The sequence below is a fragment of the Setaria italica genome, chromosome I (genome assembly GCF_000263155.2).
Source record: "Setaria italica strain Yugu1 chromosome I, Setaria_italica_v2.0, whole genome shotgun sequence".
Lineage (NCBI taxonomy): Eukaryota > Viridiplantae > Streptophyta > Magnoliopsida > Poales > Poaceae > Setaria > Setaria italica.
The window spans coordinates 6680343-6691832 of record NC_028450.1 but is presented as its reverse complement, the minus strand read 5'-3'; positions in this window follow the sequence as shown (position 1 = coordinate 6691832).

The window sequence follows — 11490 nt, the reverse complement described above, 5'->3', positions numbered from 1 at the left end:
ACCAACACCCAACCTTTAGCCGAGGCACTGTCCAAAGGAAGCCGCATCCCTCTCGGAAAACATCTTCTGGGTGCCGTGTACCATATGCTCCATCAAATCGGCACAAAACTTTCCAAAGGAGAACCAATCGGCAACCCAGGTGGGCCTTGGTGGTTTGTCAACTTATGGTTGAACCTCTATATGAGCAGGATCACTCGGCAACCAGTGGACCGCATGTCATTTCCCAATATTGAATCGGCAGAAGACCCTACAGAGCGTCGCCGATGTATGTCTTACGGCGAAGCAGCGTCAGCTTTTCCAGGTTGTGCATATTCTGCCACAAAAGTAGCCGAATACTTTCGGTGCTTTTACAACGGATTCAATGAAGACGCCACTATCTGGTTCCCATACCAGCGAGACACCCCAGTTTTTGAGCTCCCCTCCTGCTTTGACTCGACTTCTGGCCGATTTGATGAAGGTCTTTATGAAGAATTGATCAAACCAGGAATCCTACCGGCCAACTTCTTTTCGGGGAAAAATGCCCCCACATATGAGTTTTACAACCCGTCTACTGCTGCTCGGCAATTCGGCATGGGTCAACTGCCGATACGGGTGTATTTCGCTGGCCAAATCAAGTTCAGAGAAGCGCTCAAATCTGGCGTGGACTATTGTCGGCTGCGAGACCGAATTCCAGATTCTAGTACGATCAACTTGAACGAATGGCTATTATATCCATTTGCAACCCAGCCTTTCAAGCTTTGGTGGGCCGAATGGAAGCAATTCTTATTCTGCAATTCATCATCGGCGTACTGCAACCTTCTGGATCCATCCAATATTGACCCCAACGCCGAGGTATTTCTGATTACTGATTGTACTCTTTTCACCATAATTGAGCACTTAATGATTTCATTTCTCCTTTAGGCTGGGAATCAAGCCCCTCCTACGCACAGCCGCAGTGGCCGGCTAATAGAAAGTTATCCGTACACCACTTACCCTCTCATCGGCTATGATGCTCCATCGGTCGATGTGATTGCTGGCCGATCGAAGAGAGTTCAGAAGAAGGTCGTCAAGAAAACCAGTCGCCGAGTTCGGGCTCGTACGGAATCGGTGAACCCTCCTGTCCCCGCATCGGCAGAAATCTTGACCGCACCGCCCCCGGTCACGCAAAGTACTGACACTCAAGCCATTACACAAGCTGGAGCGGCTGCTGCCTCACTATTGCTGGAAGCTTTACAAGTGAGTTCAAGTTTTACCTCTTCCGATTTATCAACTCGGTAATTACTCTTGTTAACTTTTTGTGCTTCTTAGGGTTCTTCTATGGAAATGTCACAGTCAGTGATAACTCGACCGGATGCCAACACGCCCCTGCCTTCGTCCATTGCGGTACAATACCTGTCTTATGGTCTTCCTTCGAGTATTTGCATAACATGTTTAACCGATCCTTCGACGCAGACCATCGGCACACCAAACGTTCCTCGACAACCGATTCCTTCCCAGGGAGCCGGTCCGAGCACCGTGCCGATTGTCGTAGAGTCTTCTTCATCGGATGAACCCATAACTCAGGTCGTTGAACAAGGTACAACGGCTCTACAAGCGCAGCACGAGGAAATTCGTTTTAAGATGGTAAGTTTTTGAACCAGCCTCACCAGCCGATTCACTCTGCCCCCCTGCCGATTTACCCTTTGTTCTTTATCATTTTCAGGAACAGGACTCTCCCAACAACAGTCTCTTCTCTTTCGCAGTCGCTCTCTCTGATGATGAGGAGACTTCCTCTCGCCAAGTTGCTTTGAGCTCCGTCCCCGACGACGTCCGGGCTAAGCTTATCAATATCCGATCCCTCCTTCAAGGGGATATCGGCCGATTGGTAGAAGATGCTTCGCCGATTCGACAGCTTTTTAGTGACGTCAGCGGACGCGTACCAGAGGAAGCGGAAGAGGCGTTGGCACCGGCGGCTTTTATTGAGTCCATGAGGATTCCCGTTTTTAGAGCCCTTCGTCATATGGCCGATCGCGCGAGACTGGCCAAGATCCGTGAAGATGAAAATGCCTTCAAGCACCAGGCTCAAGAAACGAATCGGCGGATCCATGTTTTGGAAGATTCACGGCCGGCGATCATTAGTGAAATAGATCGCCTCAAACGACGGAGGGCGGACCTTGCCAAAGAGATGGAACAAGTGACCAAGGCCATCAGCGCCGAGGAGAGCAGACTCCAGGAGTTACCTTCGGCTATTGCCGATTTGACACGGGAGAGGCAGCGTTTTGCTCAGGAGGCTCTAAGACTCCACCGCACCGCATCGGAAGTCCCTGGATCGGCAGAAGAAGACCAACGGGTTCTTGACTCCGCCGATCAGATCCGGCGTCGGGCCATCACGGCTATCGATACTCTTTTGGGTAATCTGTAAAACACTGACCGTTGTGTACGAATATTTACTGCCGTCTTTGACCGACCTTTCATGGTGCCTTCTATTTACTGCCTTCCTTATTACCGATGGGACGTGGCCTCATCAAATTTTACTGTATTCCCCCATAAATATCGACCCCGGCGCTTCCTCTCCGATAACACCGATTTGGCTTCTATCTCATTTCTCCTCTTCCTCTCATCGGCGCAACCACACTGTCATGGCCTCGTCATCGTCTTCTTCCGTCAACCAGGTGACGCTCCGCCTTCTCTCTTGGATCTTTAGGAAGAGAATGTGCCGTCTTACTCCTTCTTTGTTTCAGCCTCAGCGTCTTAGTCCGGGGCTCGTGCGTGCCATTGAGTGCATACATTCTGAGGACCCCTTGACTCTGGAGGACAAGGCTCTGATTTTAGCTTATCAAGAGGAGCTCGAAGACCATATTACCGCAGAAGCCCGAGTGGTCTTGGATGCCGTGGTGAACGAACACCGCGATCGATCTCTAGCTATAAGGGGTCATTGCCGTAATGTTCCCGAGGGTGACATCACCTCGACGGCCTGCACGATTTTGGACTTTCTGGAAAGGAATGGTAACTCGCGGGTTCCTACCGCTAGGGCCCGTCTGCTTCCTCCGAATCCGCGGCCTTCCATCGACAGGGTCCGCATGCTTCCTCGGCCCGTTGCTCTGGTGGCGGCGGAGGCCTCGCGCCTTCTCACAGATCTCCCCCGTCAAGTCGAAGCAGAGAGTTCCATGAAGGCCATAGAAGAAGACTACATCCGACTCATGATAGAGTTGGGTAGGGCTGAGAGGGAGCGTAAGAACAAGAATAATTAGTTGTTGTATTTTTTATTCTAAGGGCGATTTAGTGTTTTGTCGGCCATGTAATCGGTCGCCCGTACCGAATGTAATCGGCCCGAATGAATGTAATCGGCCATCTATGAACGTAATCGGCCATTCTGGTCGATCTCATGTGAATCTCCAAACCGAGTTGTGTCGGTCATATTTGACTGTGTTTATCCCTTTAGGCCCCGACCCATATACTCGGGTAATACCTTTTTAAATATCTCCCGTTTAGAGCCCTAGTGAATTCTTCCCCTTCTGTTGTTTCCAAAATATACGCATTCCCTGGAGTGCATCTGCCGATTCTATACGGCCCTTCCCAGGTAGGAGACCATTTGCCGAATTTAGGATCTTTCGACCCGATCGGTAGTACCAACTTCCACACCAAATCTCCAGGGGAGAACTGTTTGACTTTGACCTTTTTATCATACCACCTGGCCACTCTCTTTTTATTCTCTTCGATGCTTATTAGAGCTCTCAATCGTTGGCCGGCCAAGTCATCAAGTTCTTCCTTCATCAGAGCCGAGTAATCATCGGCCGACAATTGGTCTTGCAGTGAAATGCGCCTTGATCCTGCCCTTGACTCCCATGGAAGTACCGCATCATGACCGTATACCAACTGGTAGGGAGATAACTTGGTAGCCCCGTGGCAGGCCATTCTGTATGCCCACAGGGCCTCGGTCAAACATAAGTGCCACTTCTTAGGGCATTCTTCAATCTTCCTTTTGATCAACTTGATTATTCCTTTGTTGGAAGATTCTGCCTGACCATTGGCTTGAGCGTAATACGGAGACGAATTCAGCAACTTGATGCCCATATCGGTCGTAAATTCCTCAAATTCTCCCGATGTGAACATTGTTCCTTGATCGGTCGTTATAGTTTGAGGGATACCGAATCGGTAGACGATGTGATCCCTTACGAAATCGGCCATGATAGCCGAAGTCACATTCCTTAGTGGGATTGCCTCCACCCATTTGGTGAAATAATCGGTGGCGACCAGAATGAATTTGTGCCCCTTGCTTGATGGTGGGTAAATTTGGCCGATAAGGTCTATTCCCCACCCTCTGAACGGCCACGGTTTGATGATGGGATTCATGGCCGATGCGGGTGCACGCTGGACATCCCCAAACTTTTGACACTCCTGACAACCCTTATAATATTTAAAACAATCTTCCAGGATCGTGGGCCAATAGTACCCATTGTTTCTGATCATCCACTTCATCTTATGTGCTGATTGATGAGCCCCGCACACCCCTTCATGGATTTCTCCCATTAGAGTCTTGGCTTCTTCTGTTCCAAGGCATTTAAGAAGAACACCATCGATCGTTCGGTAGAACAGATCATCTTCGATCAGCACGTATTTGGTAGCATGAAAACGCACTCGTCGCTCCACCTTTTTGGAAGGATCTTTTAGGTAATCGGCAATTTCCTTACGCCAATCATCAGCTGCAAGCTCTAAGGCCATGGCGCCCAGAATTGGCCGATACCCAGATGCATGTTGAGCGAGTTTGTTTGCTTCTTCGTTGCGGTCTCTTGGGACGTGTTCGATTACTGCCGATCTGAATTCTTTCAACAGTAGTAAGCAATCTTCGTAATGGAGTCGCAATATGTCATCTTTGCACTCAGCTCTTCCGGTTAGCTGATCCACAATTAGCATCGAATCTCCGAAGACCTCGACAGAATCGGCCTTGATCTCTCTCAATAATCGTAAGCCTTTTAATACAGCTCTGTATTCTGCTTGATTGTTTGTTGCGGCGGTTTCTATCGGCAGAGAAAAATCATATCTTGCCCCCCGAGGCGATATGAGGACGATGCCGATTCCTGATCCGGCTCCGCATGATGACCCATCGAAAAACAACTGCCAAGGCGCTGGTTCTACGAAGGCGATCTCTGGCCCACAGTGTTGGGCAACGAAATCGGCCATGACTTGACCCTTGACGGCTTTTGCCGATTCGTATCGTAGGTCGTATTCTGATAAAGCCAAAATCCATTTGCCGATTCTCCCTTTCAATATCGGCAGTGACAGCATGTATTTCACTACATCATCTTTGCATACGACTATACATTCTGCCGACAGTAGATAGTGTCTGAGTTTGGTGCACGAGAAGTAAAGACACAAACACAAACGCTCTACTGGAGGATATCTTGTTTCGGCATCCAGGAGTCTTCTACTAACGTAATAAATTACCCGTTCTTTGCCTTCAAACTCTTGGACTAGAGCCGACCCAATAGCTTTGTCATCGGCTGATAAATATAGTTTAAACGGCTTACCCGTTTGAGGAGGGACCAGGACCGGGGGTGAAACCAGGTATCGCTTGATGTCTTCTAACGCCTTGCGTTGTTCTTCTCCCCATATAAATTCCTGGTCTGACTTCAACTTCAGAAGTGGTGTGAACGCCTGAATCCGTCCCGATAGATTAGATATGAATCTTCTGATGAAGTTTACCTTGCCGATTAGAGACTGTAGCTCAGTTTTGTTTTGTGGGGCGACGACTTTGTTGATAGCCGCTATGGTCTTCTGATTGACTTCAATGCCTCGTTCGTGCACCATGAATCCTAAGAACTGTCCGGCGGAGACGCCGAAAGCGCATTTGTTGGGGTTCATCTTAAGACCATGTTTCTTGGTGCACTCTAGGACCCTTCGCAAATCGGCTAGGTGTTCCTCGTGGCTTTTGGACTTGACCACAACGTCGTCGATGTAGATCTCCACCAGGAGGCCGATGAGTTTGTGAAAAATATAGTTCATAGCCCTCTGATATGTGGCACCAGCATTTTTCAAACCGAAAGTCATCACCACCCACTCGAACAGACCAAGATGGCCTGGACATCTGAAAGCCGTTTTGGGTATATCCTCTTCGGCCATAAGTATTTGATTGTATCCGGCGTTTCCATCCATGAAGCTAATAATTTTGTGCCCTGCGGCAGCATCGATCAGTACATCGGCCGTAGGCATGGGGTAGCCATCCATTGGTGTGGCCTGATTAAGATTTCTGAAATCGACGCAAACGCGCAACTTCCCGTTTTTCTTATACCTTCATATGCTGTCGTTCGTCATCTTCGGGCTTTTCGAACGTGGCCATCATCGGTTCTAAAGCCAACCTTGCTGTTTGTTCCTCTATCGCCGACACCTCCTGTTGATCGGCGGGGGTCATGAACTCCATCGGCAATATGAAAACCATACCGATTTCAGCTGCCGATTCGTCGCCTGCCGACTCGTCGTTGCCTTTGTCGTTTCTTTTGGGGCGCCACACCCGAGGTCTTTCTTGCTTTTTGTCCATCGTGCCCTCTTCTTCTTGCTGTTCCCATTGGCGGAGGCGTTGGATTCTCCGTTTTTGTGATTTGGTTAAACCGTCGGGGCACCATCTGGGGTTTATTGGCCTCCCTTCTTTCCCGGCGCGTTCCCATCCTGGTTCGCGTCCTAACGGGTTCTCGTCTGTTACCCGCGCATCGGCCATGTCTTCGAGCCGGCTATGAACGCTGGCTTTGCTACTTGATTGATCGTGTCGATCGGTCCTGCCCCCCTGCCTATTATGGCTTCTACCTTCTGATCGATCATATCGGTCACTTCTGCCCCCCAGCCGATCACGCATGGAAGGGCGTTGATCATCTGAAATTCGCCGATTCCTGCTGATCGGTTCTGGCCTTCCGTCTCTAGAGCGAGACCTTGTGAACGGCCGATTGTTTCGATAGGGGCCGTTGCACTCTGGGCACGTATCAGCTGATGGAAGTCTGAGGTTATTTTCCCAACAGTGGATGAAGAATGGGCATCTCCAATGTTCCTCGTGCCGACGTATTGCTTCCTCTCGGGACCTTGATCGTTCATGTTGGCGCTGGTATTTTTGGAGCAGGAACTGGGAGGTAATGCGTGGTTCTTCTGGCTCATCGTCATCGGCCTCCATCCGTCGCTTCCCCTTGATGTCTTCAGACGTGACTTGATTCCTGGGATCGACAGCGCCACTCTTTTTTGCCGATTCGGATGTCAGCACCTTCGTTTGGAGGGGATTCTTACCCGTATCCACCATGTTGGTAGGAAACGGATGCTGATCAATCTTCATTGGTTTGGCCGGTTTTGCCGGCACTTCAAACTTGAGTCTGCCCTGTTCAATGGCCGACTGTATTTGTTGTCTGAAGATTTTGCACTCATTGGTATCATGCGACGTGGCATTGTGCCATTTGCAATACTTCATCTTCTTCAACTGCTCGGCAGAGGGAATCGTGTGGTAAGGTGAGAGTTTAATCTGTCCTTCCTGGAGTAGAAGGTCAAATATTTTGTCAGCTTTAGTGGTGTCGAAACCGTATGCTTCCGGCTCCTTTTTGCCGAATGGGCATGATATTGGCTTCTTTCCCTTAATCCACTCTGCAAGTCCGATTTCGGCGTCTTCTTCATCCTCTACTTCTTCCAGGAATGCTACTTTCTTTTGGAAATTCCTCCTTGGGTCAAATGGACGCACTTCCTGTCCGGACAATCGGTGGACAATCTGGCTCAGGCTCTCGAACTCTTGTGACACATATTTCTCCTTGATGTGTGGCAGTAGGCCTTGGAAGGCTATATCGGCCAACTGTGCGTCGGTTAGAGCCAGGGAGTAGCACTTGTTCCTGACTTCCCGAAACCTCTGTATGTATGAGGGTATCGGTTCATCACTTCGTTGCCGGATGCTAGTCAGATCAGACAGCTTCATTTCGTGGACTCCAGCATAGAAGTACTTGTGAAATTGCTTTTCTAGATCGGCCCATGTGATAATCGAGTTTGGTGGTAAAGTAGTGAACCACTGGAAAGCCGATCCAGACAAAGATGACGAGAACAACCGTACCCGCAGGGCATCTTGCGTAGCTGCTTCGCCGCACTGGATGATGAATCTATTCACATGTTCTACGGTAGAAGTATCATCCATTCCGGAAAATTTAGTAAAATCCGGGACTTTGTACCGATGGGGAAACGGCAACAAGTCATACGTAGATGGGTATGGTGTTCTGTAAGTATAAGTTTGAACCTTCGGCTTCAAGCCGAATTGTTCTTGCATCACTTCCGCGATTTGCGCCGCCCAATCTGGTTGTTGCTGAGGAATAGCTGGCGGCGGAATCGGCACGTGTTGATAAATCGGAGGTTGAATAAAAGGGGATTGGTGAAAAGGTGGTATCTGAGTATAAGCCGGCGGTGTAGTAAAGGACGGCTGCTTGTAGGCACCACTCGTTTCATCATATAGCATGAGCTCTGGCGTCTTGTTGACCTCCGGAGAGATAGGTTGGTATGGTGGTATGATCGGCCGAGTGGCCGTTTGGGAAGGTGTCTGGAACAGAGGATTCCCTTGGCTGACCGATTGATTCAAACCGGTCGTGTTTAAAGGTGCCCCCCAGGGTAAAGGGATGACTGGAGGGAGTGGTGTAGTGGACGGCTGGACGGAGCCGTATCCCAAAGGAGTTGACGATGTAGAGGCACCGACTCCTCCGTATCCCAAAGGAGTTGATGACGTAGAGGCACCGATCCCTCCGACGGAGGATTGGATCGGCTGAGAAGCCTGATAAGCCTGATTTGGTGGAATCGGCTGAAAATACGTAGGCCCCCTGTATCCCTGTGGTATACCCCCGGCGAAGGAGTTGACAACAGCATTGTGTACCATGTTTGAAAGTACCGAGGATTGGTTGATGAAGGCGTGATGAAGAGATTGCTGAATCATATCGGACATCTTGTCCGAATCTTCTGAAATCGTGATCTGGCGAGGAGTAGTGAAAGGAGATTTTTTAACAGTTTCCCCGCTCCTGGAACGACTGAAGGATTTCAAGCAGGTTTTCCGGACTTGCTCCAAATACTGATTCAGATCTTCCCTTTGGTCGTCCTTTAGATCTGCTTCCGTCACTTCGATGACGTTATCTTCGGAGATGTCAGCAGCTTTCGACATGATGGCGGTTGTAATGGTCCCACCGAGCGTGCCAAAAGTGTGTTGGCGCTAGAAATCGGTCCAGCGGCCGACACACGACCCGGGAGAATCTGCTTAGCTCCTGTTCGGGTGAATGCCCTGGTGCGGTTCGCGCGGCGTGCCAGCCAATCTGACCTGTTGATTGGCAAGGAAGAACACGTGTCAAATTCAGTAACTACGATCGGCTAAGTTTCCGATCGAGAGAGCTAATCGGCAGATCGGCCGATTTACTGTAGTAAAGAAATCGGCTACAAGATAGCGCGATCCTTATAGCCTTGTAGACAGAAAAAATACTAAAGCAATTGGTACAAAGCTTATGAAAATAGCACTGGGAAAAGATCTAATCGGCAACGAACGGATCTAACAACAGAAAGTAATAAAAGCCGACACTACCGATTCCTAGCAGGATAACTGGTGATAAAAGCTAGAACAACAGGTAAAAACCTATGAATCTAGTTGATATCGATAACTGATGAATAAATCTAAACGAAACAACAGCGATGCGCCGGAAGTTAAAGCTTAGATATTACTCAATAAACGGAACTTGCAGAATCGGCCGGAGATCAAGATGATGCAGCCCTGCCAACCCGCACGAACTCGTGAGAAGAAAAAACGATGGCGAAGTCGCCTGCTTGAAAGTAGTACGGAGAATAAAGTAACTTGTTGTATTGATTGATTGATTGATTACAGATTTACAAAGGTAGCTATTTATAGCCCCGTACAAATAATCTTCTTAACCGACAAGGACTCTATCTCTGATTCAAATAGGAAACAAATATCTACAAGCACAATCCGTGCTAAACTAATTACCCCACGCTTCGTGGGCTGAACTCCACCTTATCTTTCCTCCTTTTCAAGCCCATACAGGCCCACTTTAGTCCTCCTTCCTGATCGGCCGATTTCTTATCAGCAAAGGGCTGCCGATTGGGAACCTGAAGCGAAGTAGAAGCCACTCGACCGATTCCACACTGTAGCATCTCTTGACCGATTCCCATCTGTACTCCTCCGATTTCCTTCCTCTTTGACGCCGATTCGACTGATGACGAAATCCGGCGTCAACACTACCATTCAACCAAAGGTTTTATGGCTTTTCTTGGGAAGATTGGATATGCAAACCAAATTCTTTTTATGCCACTTAGTTTGTTTGGTGAAATTTTGTATCAGGTAGAATTTTCTGGACTTCCTATTGGTCAAGTGCTACCCAGTGTCATTCAACATGGAGAAGCATGAGCTTGCCATGTCCAAGTGGTCAGGAGCAATAACTTGAGTTGCCAAGGTACAAATTTTACTGTTTGCAGTTTCTATTTCTAGATACTTGTCAGCTAATGGTTTGGTCAATTGGATTAGAAATTCTAACAATTTTGGGCGTTATCAAGTTAGGAAGGGATTCTTGACGGACAACAAGTCTCAGAAGCTTGCAATGTAGCACTGGTTCAAAACTGAAGAGCATCAATTAAGATATATTTCAGATGTTGAGACTTTATACTGAATTTCGATGAGCAAGGATAATGTTTGATTCTATCACTGCAAAATATGTTATCAGGTTAGGAAGGGATTCTTTGATTAATGGTTTGATTCTATCCTAACCCTAAACCCTAATCTGGATATATAAGATATGTGTATGAGATCCTAGCTGCAGAAATCGTTTGTTTATTTTTTGTCTCTAGCCATGTGAGATGCAAAAATAGTTTATTCAGATGCCTGTCAAGGGCAGCGTAGTAGCACATGTCTTAGGGTCATATGAAAACAAGTGATGTTCTTTATGAGATTGTTTCCAGCTTTTACAAAAAAAAATGTATATACCAAGCTACAAGGATTGGAAAATGATGATTGTCAAACATGATAATTTTTTTGGACGTCAGCATTTTTGTAGTTAATATTTGGTGAATTTATGGGACATGTGTGATCTATATAAATTTTGCATTCTAAATATTTAAGTTATTAGAGCCTGCCCTTGTCTCTATATGAGGGATCCTGGCCATTGCCCTTACCACAGTCGGCAGGGTGGCAATGGAGGAGACCTATGCCATGCCGCTATAGGGCACGCAAGTTGTTATTGGCCCATACCTTGATGAGAGCTTGACATCAGGGTCGATCCAGATGAGAGATCGCTCCTAGGTGGTGTTCAACTGGTGTTGTGTCTACAGTTTCCCAAGTGCTCAGGAACTGGTGTTGTGCCCAAGTCGGCAGATGCGAGATACAGATGAGAGCTCGCTCCTAAACCCTGAGCAGACAAGATAGGCCAAAGGGATATGCTGACATATGTGCTCCGAGCTGCACATTAATGTTTTTTTAATGTAAGTGCCAGGAGCTCTGCCTTTCAATACGTGGAGCTTTCTTTTGTTATGTTGATTGGTTTT